The following is a 14,255-nucleotide window of genomic DNA, read 5'->3' on the forward strand; positions in this document are numbered from 1 at the left end:
GAGGGAAATGCATAAAAATGCAGTATTTCATAAGAAACAACAGGCGAGGTACCGGATATGGGCTGTGGCTAATGTCATTTCTATCCTACTCCCCAAACCAGTGATGGGAGGGCACTGGATGCCGAGGAAATGGGAGTGTGTACACAGCCTTTTTCAAAGAAACAAACAAAAAACACTGTACTTTAAAGTCATTACTTCCCCCTTTGAACCCCGATGGTGAGTTTCTGGGAAGGTCCTAAGGGGGCAGATTTCCTTTTACAAGAAGAAAATGCATAAAAGAGCCTTCCTGAGTCACAGCGCAACATCCTTCTTTTGGTAACAATCAACTCACAGATGAGTAGGATTGAACAATGTGTGATACATCAAGCCAGCTGCAAGTCTTCAGCAGTCAAGCCTCATATGATAGCTCACCACAAGCTCAATAAACCTATTGCTTTAGCCGTCTCCCTAGGACCAGCAGATCACAAGGATGTAGTTAACTTGGTGGGTTACAATTTTGTGCAAGACTCCTGCAGAGGAAGTCCATAGGAACCCAGAGAGCATTTTCTGTTGTTCACCCTTGGTGCCTTCAGCCACCAATGGGAAAGGGAGGAGCCCAATGGCAGACAAGCAGAGGAAGCCTTGACTCTTCCTCTGGTGCTGAGGGAAGAAGTCTTGGTGATGTTGCTCCCTCTGATGAATCCAGGGACAATGGCATTTCCCTTCTGCGGCATCTCAGCTTTGCCATGTCCAGCTTTGCTTTGCAGTTCACACAAGCCTGGGATGTTTTCTCCCACCCGTGGCTGTCTTTTGGGGAGGGAGAGAGGGATGGTCCCTTGTCACTCAAGGGCAGGCAGGTTTGCATCCATTAAGGGTGGAATGTAAATGGAAGCAGGTCCCCTGTGTGAGAAGCGGAAGCCCTCCCTACGCTCTCAGCACTGGCTGCTGGAATGCAGGCCAGGGAATCTCATTAGGAACCTAATACAAAAAGGGCACATAGATCCTGGGTTTGCAGGGGGAGAAATCAGATTAGCTTCATTACTTTATTCTGCACCTCACAGCGCTTCTGCCAGTGGACAATTACATTAGATCAGAAAGGAGATCAAAAGGCAAAATCTTCCTGGAACGCCGCTTTTCATTGTCTTATTGGTAGTGAGGTGTGGAGGTGGGGATAATTCATGCAGATGGAGGCCGCATCCACCATTGCTAACAAACAGGTTTGGGATAAGCCATTATTTTAGAAAGAGGGTCTGTAAGAAAGAAAGGAAAAAACGTTACTGCTTCATCTGCTCAAACTGAGAATCTCATGGAGGTGTTAGCCTTCACAGCAATACATTCCCTCAAAATTTGGCCACACAACTTTATTAACTCATTGTGCATTTTTGTAGGTGTGTAAGTTACAATTACCTCTCCTGGTTTTCAATTAAATAAAAAATTATCTCCTGCCCCAAAAGGAAACAGGCCTATCTTGTTAGCTGTGGTAATGGTCTTACCAAGAAGAGAAAGACACATGGCCCACAATACAGTGGTACCCCGAAAGACGAATGGCTCGCAAGACGGAAAACCCGAAAGACGAAAGGGTTTTCTGTTTTGGAGGCGCATCGCAAGACGAATTTCCCTATGGGCGTGCATCGCAAGACGAAAGCCCATAGGGAAATGCTGGCGGTCGGGAGCAAAGACTTTCACCCACAGCCGGCCTTCAGAAGAGGACCTCTTCTGAAGGCCGGCGGGGGGCAAAAGTCTTTGCTCCCCCTGCCTGCCTTCCCCCCGCCTGCCCTGGGCGATCTTAAAATGCTGGCGGGCGGGAGCGAAGCGTTAGCTGCCGACCCCCAGCATTTTAAAATCTCCCCCTGTCCCGGGGAGGTTTTAAAATGCTGGGGGTCGGGAGCGAAGCGCTGCCGACCCCCCGCATTTTAAAATCTCCCTGTGTCCTGGGAAGGTTTTAAAATGCTGGGGGTCGGCAGCGCTTCGCTCCCGACCCCCAGCATTTTAAAACGCTGTTCCGAAGGGGGGGCGGGGGGCGGGGACACCTGCCCCAGCCGCCCCACTTCAGAAAGCTGTTCCGAAGTGGGGCGGGGGGGCGGGGACGCCTGCCCCAGCCGCCCCACTTCGGAAAGCTGTTCCGAAGTGGGGCGGGGGGGGCGGGGACGCCTGCCCCAGCCGCCCCACTTCGGAAAGCTGTTCCGAAGTGGGGCGGGGGGTGGGGACACCTGCCCCAGCCGCCCCACTTCAGAAAGCTGTTCCGAAGTGGGGCGGGGGGGCGGGGACACCTTCTGAAGGCGGGCAGGGGGCGAAAGTATTTGTCCCCCCTGCCTGCCTTCCCAGGGGCTTTTAAATCGCCCCGGACAGCGGAGAAGTCCTCCGCTGTCCGGGGCGATTTTAAAATGCCGCCCGCCAGCATTTTAAGATCGCCCCGGACAGCGGAGAAGTCCTCCGCTGTCCCAGGGTTTTTTAAAATGCTGGGGGTGGGAAGAAAAGCCCTTGTCCCCCCCAGCCTTCAGAAGAGGTCCGGGGACAGACTGTCCCTGGACCTGGTCTGAAGGCGGTTTCCCTAGGAACGCATTAATTGATTTTCAATGCATTCCTATGGGAAACCGTGCATCGCAAGACGAAAAAACCGCAAGACGAAGAGACTTGCGGAACGAATTAATTTCGTCTTGCGAGGCACCACTGTACACAATGGTTTGTACTACAGAGTACAGCTGGAAACCCGTGAGCAAATAATAGTGGGACTTAATTCTGACTAGATTACAAAAATAATCTAAATTTATAACCCATTGGCTTAGTAGAGATGGTGCTCTGATGCTTCTAGCTGGGATCCATACCATAGTCAGAGCAAATCCAATTCAATAAATAAATGACAGTAGTATCCCATGTCTAGTATGAGAAGTGACTACTCATGGGAAAAACACGACAAGCTTTGTGTGGAAAAATGCCACCTTCTGAGGTTGTTATTTAGTTTTTGGCTATTTGGTAAATGTATAGCCTTTCCACCACATGCTGCTCAAGGTGGCTAGCTGCAATAAAATACAAACGCAACCCCCCCCCAAAACCCCCCAAAGAACAGATGAGGTAAAATACATTAATAAGACTTTTTTAAAAAAGCTTTCCTTTAAAAAGGAATGGCCACAATCAATCAGATTGTGATGATGATTTCAATTATGAATCTCTTCCTATGAGGCATTTCCAAACATATCATATGAAGCCGAAGTTCTATCTCAATAAAAATGCCTATGGAAGATCGCCAGGGAGAGAGAGGGTCAGGCAGCAGTTCCAAAGCCTAGCAGAAGAAACAAAAAATGCCATCTCTCAAGTTCTTTGCCAATGGTGCTTCAGATATTGGTGGGACAGACAGAAGAGCCTCTCTGATGGGTCTTAAAACACACGGGCCAGTTCATATGAGAGAATAGCATATTTCAAATCTTAATTAGAATAGCCAACACTTAGAATCATGCCTGAAAACTGACAGGCAGGCAGCGAAGCTGCGATAACCTGGGAGTCACATGCTGGCTTCAGTCAATTGCCTGGTTGCAGCATTCTGAAGCAACTGGAGTTTGTAAACAATCTTCAAAGGCAGCCCCATGCAAAGCATGTTGCAGTAGTCCAAAGAAGTTATAAGCTAAAGCATGCCATTGTGGCCAGATCTGGTAGGGACAGGTGTAGTTTGTGTACTGTCCTTAGCTATGCAAAAACACTCCTGGCCACTGCCAAACCCTGGGGTTCAAATTGCAGGCCTAAATTGAGGCATATATCCTAAACCATTTGCACCCCATCCAAAGATCTGCCTTTCTACTGAACGAGAACATGTCTATCTTGTTCATATTAATCGTCAGTTTGTTTGACTTCATTGATTGCTATGTGGGAGGGTGGAGGGAATTTAACCAGCAAGTTCTCTTAGATAGGATAAAAACCAAACCAGCCTCAGAAACCCTTAAAAAGGAGGGAGATGAAATCGCTGAGGAGGAAGCAGAACAACAAAACAAAGACAAGACAGCTCAAGGCAGTCAATAGCACAAATAATTCAAGAAGAATAAGGAACCATTTTTTTCCCTCTTCTCCACCGACACACACAAAAATCTATATTGTGAAATATTACTGACAAGAACGTCTGTTTTACAGTCTATCAAATCATTTCAAAAAGCCTTTAAAGGGCGAGATCTCTCTAGTAATTTCAAGGGACATCAATATCTGCAGATTTTATGCTGTGTCTGATAAACCCACTTGAGCTGAGAGGGATGCCTGAGTGCTGGATTCCTTCCTCTACATTCAGGGGTTTTGAACCTGCTGCCTGACAGATGCATTCTTGTGGCCGAATTTAAGGTGAGTATCAGGGAAACTCAAAGGGAGAGAAGAGTGATAGGGAGGAAAACAGAGATGAAAGTCAAAAGAGTGGTCCCCACCCCTCTTCCCCCAGAGGCCTATTGGGCAGGTAGGAAGAGGAATAGGGAGGTAGGGGGCTGGCAGAAATGGGGAGAGAGAGAAGGTGGCATAAGAAAGAAAGAAAGAAAGAAAGAAAGAAAGAAAGAAAGAAAGAAAGGCTCCATCTGTACATTTTAAGCAAAAGGATACTACTTTAAAAGTAATGGCTTCCACCAAAAAATCCTGAGAATTTGTAATTTGTTAAAGATGTTGAGAATTGTCAGGAGACCCCTATTTCCCCCCAGAGTTACAATTTCCAAAATGCCCTGGGAAGAAGTACTGGTTGTTAAACCATCCTGGGAATTGTAACTCTGGTTCGAATCCCCGCGGCGGGGTGAGCTCCCGTTGCTCAGTCCCTGCTCCTGCTAACCTAGCAGTTTGAAAGCACGTCAAAGTGCAAGTAGATAAATAGGTACCATTTTGGCGGGAAGGTAAATGGTGTTTCCGTGCTCTGCTCTGGTTCGCCAGAAGCGGCTTAGTCATGCTGGCTACATGACCCGGAAGCTGTACGCCGGCTCCCTTGGCTAATAAAGCGAGATGAGCGCCACAACCCCAGAGTCGGTCACGACTGGACCTAATGGTCAGGGGTCCCTTTACCTTTATGGGGTCTATTAAAAGCTCTGAGCACTCTTAACAAGTTCTTAGGATACTTTGTGGAATGCCATAACTGTTTAAAGTGGTATAATAGAGCTTTGAATGCACAGTGCAGATGGGGCCAAAGGCAGTCTTGTGGTCACAAGGTTGTGTCCCTGACAGATTACTCCCAAGAGAACACAGCTCCTGACAGAGAAGAGGTTCCCCACCACCCCTGATCTAGAATCTCCCCTCACGTGCCCATCCTTTCCTGTTTCAGAAAAGGAGCCCATTGTAAATCCCTTCCGTTTCCTTGCCCGTTAACTTCTGAGCTGACAGAATATGAAACAGGGTTTAAAGGCGAGATGTTCTGACAAGGAGAATTCCTTGTTTAAAAGCTCTAGTCATGAGGCACCCTTAATTAAAAATTGTATTGATTTCTCTCTTCCCTCCCTACTTCCTACTCCTAATGACAGGCACTGCTCTGGAATTCCCATTGTTAGTCCGGTTGACAGTTTAAGTAGTGAAACAAAGGGCATTTACACAGCACTTAGTGCAAAATTATTACTGATTAAAAAGTGATTTATCATGGTAATGGTATCTGCTTAGACTTTTGGTGTATATAACACATGCACACGCACACACGCACAAATGAAAGTGAAGAACAACAAAAGAGTGCCCCATTCACTTGATTCTGGATCCTTAGCCGGATGCAGTTGTTGATGGTAGAGATTGCTCACTAGATTTCAGAACAGTCTCTTAAAAAATAAATAAATTATTAAATTTCCAACAAATTAAACACAACACTACAAAAAAGCCAAAAAAGAAAAAACATACAATACAATACAATACAATACAATACAATACAATACAATACAATACAATACAATACAATACATAATAAAGAAACAAACATAATAAAAGAAACAAACAAGACAAAACAAAACAAAACAAAAACCATTTAAAATTTCAATTTCAACATCTTATCTTTCTTTCCCTTATTTCCTCGACCTCCTCACACCTCCCTTTTTGTATTCCACTTCTGTTAATTGTTTCAGCAATTCCTTTCCATCTTCCTCTGTTTTCTATCCTATAATTATCTTAACACATTTTAACCTTATTTCCCTTTAATACTCTATTAATCTATTTATACTTAATTCCTTATAACATTTCTACTGAAGCCATATAACTTCATTCCAATGTTCTTCTAACATTCATTAATTTTACAATATTTCTATAAATAATCTTTAAACTTTTCCCAGTCTTCTTCCACCGACTCTTCTCCCTGGTCTCGGATCTTGCCAGTCTTTTCCGCCAATTCTATCTAGTCCATCAACTTCATCTGCCATTATCCAACACTTCTGTGCTTCCAGGAGACAACCATTCTCTCAGCCAGCAAAGAGCAGATGGTTCACAACAAAGTTTAGGGGTCTGGCAGGGCAGGTCCACCTCCTTCTTTAGCATCCGTCAATATCTTAAGTTTTACTCGAGGCTTCCTGCCCTGCCAAACAACTCCAAAAACATCCCTCTGCCACCTCCTGATACAATCCATCCCATCCAAAACTTGCACTATTTGAAACAAAAGCAACATCCCCGGCATCACAGCAACCCTCATCCCCACCACGACTCGGCCCAACAATAGCAACTTCAGATTTGTCCATATTTCCCAATCCCCCTTCTCTTCAATCCAATGTCCTTCACAGTTACCCTTAAATAAATTCACATTTTTGGCGGTCATACTGGCCCCCAAAAGCCTCTCTTTCTCAACCGATGTTAGTCCAGTCTCCTCCTGAAGCTCTGTCAGGCTTTCCTTTCCCAATTCAGGTAGGGCTCTGGTCCTCAAATTCTTCTGTTTTTCTTTAAATTCCATCATAACAGATGTCACATCTTTGAATGGATGGGGCTCTGTCACACTCCAGTTGTATTGTTTTACATTCAGCAGCAAGGGTTTCTCCCTGACTTCATCCGCAGTTTGCCGTGTCGAAGTAAATTCCTGTATTGATCTCTGAATGGTTTCTGTGTTGGTGTTCACCTCTTGTCCCAGGTTGTCTATTTTCCTGTGAAGCTGTTCCAACGAATCGTTTATTTTCACTAATGCGACCACTAAGGCTTCTTCTGCTGACATTTCACCTGTTTTTTCCCTTTCCATTTACCATAACACTTGAGAAATTCAAGGTCAATCTCAGAGTCTCACAGTTCTTATCTTGCAGCTGGAAATCCCCCTAGCCCAGCTCTTATAAAGTAACCAATTTCAGAGATTTCCACTAGAGGGAAACAATGTCCCCTTTAAACACAACTCATACAACCCAAAGTTAATTTCAGATTTCAGTTACTTTTTACTCCTTTTTAGAAGCAGCAGGAGACAATAGAAACAATGTATTTCTCTTCCTTTGCTAGCTGTCAAGGAACGTTCTAAGTGCTGTCAATGAACATTCCAAAACGTCAGTCCTACTGGCAGCCCATTTCCAGGGTCAGAGCGGCTTTATTTTAACTCCCTTCACTCTCTCCTGCGGCATACTCAGTCCACAACTCCCCCCCTCTTCTCCTGCCTCCAAGGGGGGTTTTATGCTCTTTACCGATGGAAATTTAGGCTTTTACAAAAGGCTTTCCAAGACTTCAGCCTACAGCCTCCTTGCCTCAGTCTGTTTACAAGTAGGGAAGGCGGACTTCCTGTTTTGAACCTCCTCGTTTCGATGCCAAATTAAACTTTTAAAATCAGATTCTCCCGTCTCAGCTCTACTCAAGGGTAATTACTTTGGGGTCAAATTGTCCACAGGAAAAAGTCAATGCTCTCCGGCAACAGCTATCCGGCTTTGCTCCGTGGAAGAAGCAGACGATTTGAAGCACCTCGCCGCTCGCCCCACGTCGCTCCGGATCCCCGAAACCAGGTTTCCCCGCGGGTAGGGGAGGCGCAAAGGGTGCCCGTCGAATCCCACATTCACAGGCTTCTCCCGCCTGTGATTTATACGGGTCTCCGCCTTCGCCGTGGCGGCCAGACCCAAATTTCCACAGAGCAGATTCCTCCCGGTCAGAGGAAATCCGCCATTGCCGGAGGCACCAACCCGGAAGTCTCTAGATTTCAGAACAGTCTCTGAGAGCCAAGGTGATACTGTAGGTACATACTAGGTGCTCCCCTGCAAGCATATGCAGCAGTAGCCAAGCACAGCCCTATCACTGGGCAGAGTGAGGCAAGTACCTCCAGCGGCAGAGGCTAGGGAGTGACAGCGAGGTGATGGAGGGCAGAGCTGTGTGTGCCGTGCGCCCTGCCCTGCCTCCTTAAGCTAGCCTCCTTAGCATGGGTGCAAATGCTAGTCTGTACATCAACAATACTGAGATGGACCAGTGGTCTGACTAGGCATAAGACAGCTTCCTATACTCATATTTTGCATTCCAATGCAAAGTCCTGGCTCAGCCCAGCCTTTCTACCTGTTTTCTACTACTTCTTACATTGGGAGGTCAACACAACAGCCTTTGATACCAAAGAGGAAACAGGGAATGGAATCAAAAATGATAAATCAATTAAACCAGCATGGCTTTCTCTTTTTGCCACATTCTTTTTATCCTACTGTATGCCAAGGATGGGGAGCCTGTGGTCCTCTGGACGATGTTAGGCTCCAACTCCAGTTGGCTTCAGCCAACAAAGTCCAGCAATCAGGGATGATGACGTTGTAGTCAAACAACATCTGGAGAGCCACAGCTTTCCCATTCCAGACATGTGAAAACAATTGCCTCACTTTGCTTAAAGAAGCAACAATCCACACAGCTTGATGTAGATAATTAATTTATCACCCATATGGGATTTGGGTTCATTCAGTTGACTGGGCTTAGTACTTCTCTTGCTAAGGTGGCCGACATGTGACATATATCCTACTTCACAGACTCTGGCCCAAGAAAGGAGGACTACCCAGGCCAAATCTGGTTTAAAGATAAATAACTATAAAAGGAAGAGCCAGGGCTCTGAAGTTGCCACTGACCATTAGCACCTGTCTTGCAGACTTAGCAGGTATGCAGGTCACCTGATCACAGTATTTCCTACTATGCTGAGCTGTATTTGGTGATGCATTCCCCCACCCCACTCTTCCTAGGACGGATCCACTAGTAGCACACTGTAATTATGTACATTTTGTATGTGCTGAAGAAAGTAGCTGTATAAATGACAGCTAATTATGAAGAACTCTCCTGGGCATTAGTATCATTCTCCCCGACTACTTTTAATGCTGTATACCTAGGCAGCTATCGCGGAAGTTGATTTCACAAGAGAATTATACTGCTGACCCTTCAGAATTAATTTACAGAAAAGCATACCAATCCTCAGTGTAATGGAACAACCACCCATTATTTCAAAAATAAACTGGGGCACAATCCAGCCACCTGTAAGTTGCTTCGAGTCCCCTGGAGATCAATGGGAAGAGATGAGTGCTTGACTTATAGTTACGGTAATTTCCTTTGTATTGTCTCGATTTATCCAGGAAACTTTCAAGTGATGTTACAGATATCCACTGTGAACCAGCAAACACAGGTTTGGGATTGATTGATTGATTGATTGATTGATTGATTTACAATATCTCTGCTGGGGTCACCAACATGGGTGTCAAGTGAGTCTGCTAATATCTGTTTTCATATTGTTGTGTGTTGGTGGCGGGGGTCAGTCTGTATGATGCCTGAGTCCCTTCTAATTCCTGGGATCCTGGATCCAGCAAAGATTAAAATCTAGAGGAGGATTCCATTGTTGAACTAGTCAGGCAACTTTCATTGTTAGTTAATTAGGGTTGGCATATGTCCGGAATATCCCGAACATACTCTGATTACTGTAGCCCCCCCCCTCCAAAAATAGCTTAACAACTTTCCCAAAATAAAGCAAAAGCTCAACAACTTTTCTGTCCGGATTTTCACTTTTTGAAATATGGCAACCCCAGAGTTAATAGACCTAGGTACCATCATTAGAACAACAAAAGAAGTTGCTCTATGCCAGAGGGCAAATGGATGGGCTCCACCCTCACCTGGTTGGTAGTGAGAAAGACGAAAGCCAGAATGTGTGTGAGTTGAGAGCTAGAAGCTGATAGCTAGAGAGACTGAGCCCTTCTTGATTTCTGCTGCAATCCAAAGCTGCAACTATGGGGAAAGCAAGACTTCAAATAAGAGCAGATTTATTTTTATTTTTAAAAAAGACTTCAGGCAGTTAAAAACATTAACATTAAGATTAAAATACAGAGACAAAACAAAACAGATCAGCATAATATTACAACAAAAGTTAAGTAAAATGCAATAAAGCAATCTAGTTATTTTTGCACTGTTTAAAAAAACTATTTTAGACGCTCTTATATGTTTGCAAATCATATTGACATGCATGTGAAATGCATAGATTTGTTGCTTTTGTTAGCAGTAGTAGTATTTCTGAAGCAGGAGGAAAAGTCATGCCTTTTTAAATACAGAAACCGACTCCTTTCCCTGTGACTTAGCAATGTGCAACACTGAATCAAATAGTGCAAAAATCTATGATCCAGGCATGCCCTGCAAGTGAATCTATGAGATCTAGTTTGACATAGCTGAAATCCAATTTACATTACCAAAGGATCTGGCAAAGTCCTTTAAATTTGGCATCAAGATACTAAACAGGATCTAAACCAAATGAAACAACCAAATTGTTCATAGTGGCAATAAAACCTGCACATTAATCTTGAGTTTCAGGACAAAACAAATGTGCCATAAAAGGACCAACGACAACAATAAAAAGCAACAAAAAGAAGCATCAATTAAATATAGTAGTGTTTTTTTAATAAAGAAAAACTAAAATAGCAAGCACCGCAATGCCTCTCAACAGTAGGAACGAGAGTGCAGGTGATATCTTTGCCAGAGTCAAAGCCCTGCTGCCTGTGCTGTGATCTTTCAGACTAATTTTCTTAGCAGTCTGCATCTTTTTCCTCCCTTCCTCATTGACAGACTGTGGCTGTGCTAGTGAAGTGGCATTTATTGCATAAGCAGGTGTCCTAGTGGAGATGCAGGTGTTCTCTCCTCATTCTGGCATAATCTAGTCCTATGGGGATAAAGAAAGTTGCTTCTCTGTAGAAATTTTTTTCTACGTGCCCTTGAAGACAATGCTTGAAATTCTAAGCGCCTGATTATGCAATGGCATCTGAATGGAGCTTGTCCACCTGAGTGCTGATTTCAGGCGAAGGGAGCCGTGAATTCGCAAAGTGTTAGCCAAAGGCTAAAGTTGCAGTCCAGCACTGTAATGCGCAATTAACCAGTGCAATCCTATGTGCACGGAATAACGTCTTACAGTATACAGTGGTACCTCAGGTTAAGTACTTAATTAGTTCCAGAGGTCCGTTCTTAATCTGAAACTGTTCTTAACCTGAAGCACCACTTTAGCTAATGGGGCCTCCTGCTGCTGCTGTGCCGCCAGAGCACAATTTCTGTTCTCACCCTGAAGCAAAGTTCTTAACCCGAGGTACTGTTTATGGGTTAGCGGAGTCTGTAAGCTGAAGCGTATGTAACCTGAAGTGTATGTAACCCAAGGTACCACTGTACACTGGTGTTTATTCTCAAGTGTCCATATGGTTGCATCCTGAGGCAACAAGCCTACGTAGACTGCATGATTAATGTAATATTTAATTTGGCTCTGGACTTGGACTATAACTTCCCTAGTTGTTGATGGCTGAGTAAGAGTACCCATTTCCCTCTGCAATCATGGGGAGTGGTAATTGAAGCCCCCTTGGCCATGGAAAGCATGCACTCCATCCTCCTGGTCTTGGCATGAAAAGAGGGGTCACTTCCTGCTCCTCTGGTTGCACTAACAGCTGGGAATCACTTGCAAGGCTCAGTAGCCAATCGTAGGTGCTGAGGAGGCGCAGCTTTGGAGCAGACCTGAGAAAGAACTTCCTGTCTTTGGTCTGATCCCTGTTCTGGGCTGCAAGTGCCCTCGGTGGCATGGAGGGCCTTCCATGAGCTTCAGCTGGTAGCCCAGCTGTGATGTCATCTGGGTCCAGTCTGGCTTTAGTCGTTTGTGCTCTGGTAACTTCCAGGTTAGACTATTGCCATGCATTGCACCTGGGGCTGCCTTTGAAGATGGTCCCAATATGGAGAACTGTTCATGTTTACACAGCACAGAAGTTAAGGCAAACATCCTTTGGTGTATGTGGATTGGTTCCAATTGTTCTACTAGGCTGAAAGGCTTTTGTTTTTTGGTCTTGGAATGTTTTACAGCATGATCTGAAGTGGCACTTTATTATCTTATAGGAGTGAGTAGATAACAAGCAATGAGTCTTAGGATCTGACAACATTTAATAGACAAAATGCAGCGGTAATTAGTATTTGAAAGCTGAGAGCTTGTGAAGTTTTGTTTCTGGAACCTGGCAAAAATAAAACAATGGAGAAATGTTAACACGTCAGAAGCGTTTAAATCTGGAAAGCAGAGCGAAAAGGGTAATATTCAAACTACAAACATGAGTTCAGGATTCAAAATTCGGAATTCAGAATTTGAACAGTGGGAATAGAAAATTTGGAAACATACATCTCTGCCTTCAGCACTGAGATGTAACTTACATAAAAGGCTTTGCACATGCTGCTAGATCTCCATAAAAGCCAATTGTTAACAACATGAACCCAATTCCCCATTCTGCCCACCTTAAGTGTGCTTTCCCATCCTTGCTGAAAACAAGGATGACATTCTTTTCCATCCAACAAAAGTCCCCCCCCCCCCAATTCATCATCATATCCTACACTTTGGCTCTTTGGTTTATTATAGGGAATGTTAGGATTTGTCCATAGGAAGAGAAGGAGGCAGATATACTTTTGCCTAATGTGCTCTTCCCTGTATCTCATGAGTTCCCATGTGACCAGCTGGAGGTAATGAAAGGTAGGAGAGAAGCGGCTTGATAGGATTACCTAGGAATTAAACTCATTCTTCTCTACCTTGCTTCCCCTGCCCCCCCCCTTCTATGGGGGTTTTTCCTAATAGGCTTTTGAGCGAGAAGACAGAAGGAAGGAGTAGAGGGCAACTTGCATTGTGGCAGATTGGAACAAAAGTAAAAAACTGCCCAGGCTGGGGGCAGGAAGGAGAAAGCCTTCTTTCCGATGGTTGCTAATGGCCTGCGGAGGAGCTGCACAGCAGTCATTTCACAGATAGTATGGCAGGTCACCACGACAGATGTTCCCAGCATATGTGGAGAATTAATTACCCACTAGTAAACAAAATCTGTGATGCGGAGAGTCATTTTATCCAAATTTCTTTCGATTTTGCTGTTATTAGGAGCTTAATTTTTCTTGATCAGCCAGGCTCTCTTGAATTAAAGCGTTCCTTAATGGGCTGCGCTGAACGTTTTCTGAAGTAAAGTGTGGAGCGAAAGTGGTAAGGAGGAGGGGGCTGGGGCGAGAGAGACGAGTTTAACTGGAGATGAGTTGATTGGGATGCCACAGTGAGCGATTAGGAAATTATTTGATTAAAAGGCTGGGTACTGTTCATATAGGATTTTTTTAAAAAGTATTCTTACAGCCAACCTGTATCCAATAGCATTTTCACTCCATTTGCTGCATATTATGAAACAGCTGGAGCCCAGGGGGTACATTATAATGTTTCAAGAGGAAGGGCTTTGGAAGGGAAAATGGCTGTGTTTTCATTCGCTGTCAATATTCGGATGTGTTAATGTCGGGGGACCATATTGTGCCATTGAATTTTAAGCAAAACTCTATTTAAATCCACGATGAAATTGGGTTAAAAAAAAATCAATGGCAGTAATAAAGGCCTTGCATCATTAGAATACTATTCATATGTTCATGACCCAGATAGGAGAGCAACAAGGCCAGGAACCACATGCTATTTCTCACACACTTCCAACCCGTTCCTTATGGTGAAGGAAAGCATGGATAGAAGCAGATTGTAAAGGGACAATGAGAACTGAATGTTCTGAGGCAAAGGTCGTTTTACAAGTGTGAGTCTCCTTCATTCTATGGAAAGGATGCAGTTGTGTTCTCAGTCCTCTAAGCAAATTTGCACATGATCTTTCCATTCATGTGCTGAACTTCTGTTTCCACAAGAACACAATTCTTTTTCTGAATTGCTGTGTTGTCCATGTTTACTTTTGTTTGGCACTACAATGTAATGCTTGCTGAGTGCTTGACGCAAAACAACATGCCGAATCTCCACAAAATGGATGTGGGTAGTTGGCCACATTTGACTTGAAGGTGAGTATGGAGTTGGAATCTGTGGCTCTTATCAGTGCTATCTCTGCATATTCTAAGGTATTCATTTTCATTACCAACACTTGTTTGATACATTCTTTGGC

General features: G+C 44.3%; 1 long non-coding RNA gene across 1 annotated transcript in view; it reads right to left on the minus strand.

The window, feature by feature from the left end:
• Nucleotides 1-1,003: 1,003 nt before the first annotated feature.
• The window catches only part of LOC309529778, a 36,348-nt gene continuing 23,096 nt past the window's right edge, over nt 1,004-14,255 (minus strand). Inside the window, exon 3 of the long non-coding RNA XR_014218446.1 lies at nt 1,004-1,229. This is a non-coding gene — a long non-coding RNA (uncharacterized lncRNA). The remainder of the gene's footprint in view (nt 1,230-14,255) is intronic.

This window comes from Podarcis vaucheri, assembly GCF_965113315.1.
Source record: "Podarcis vaucheri genome assembly, chromosome: 3".
In the NCBI taxonomy this organism is placed as follows: Eukaryota; Metazoa; Chordata; class Lepidosauria; order Squamata; family Lacertidae; genus Podarcis; species Podarcis vaucheri.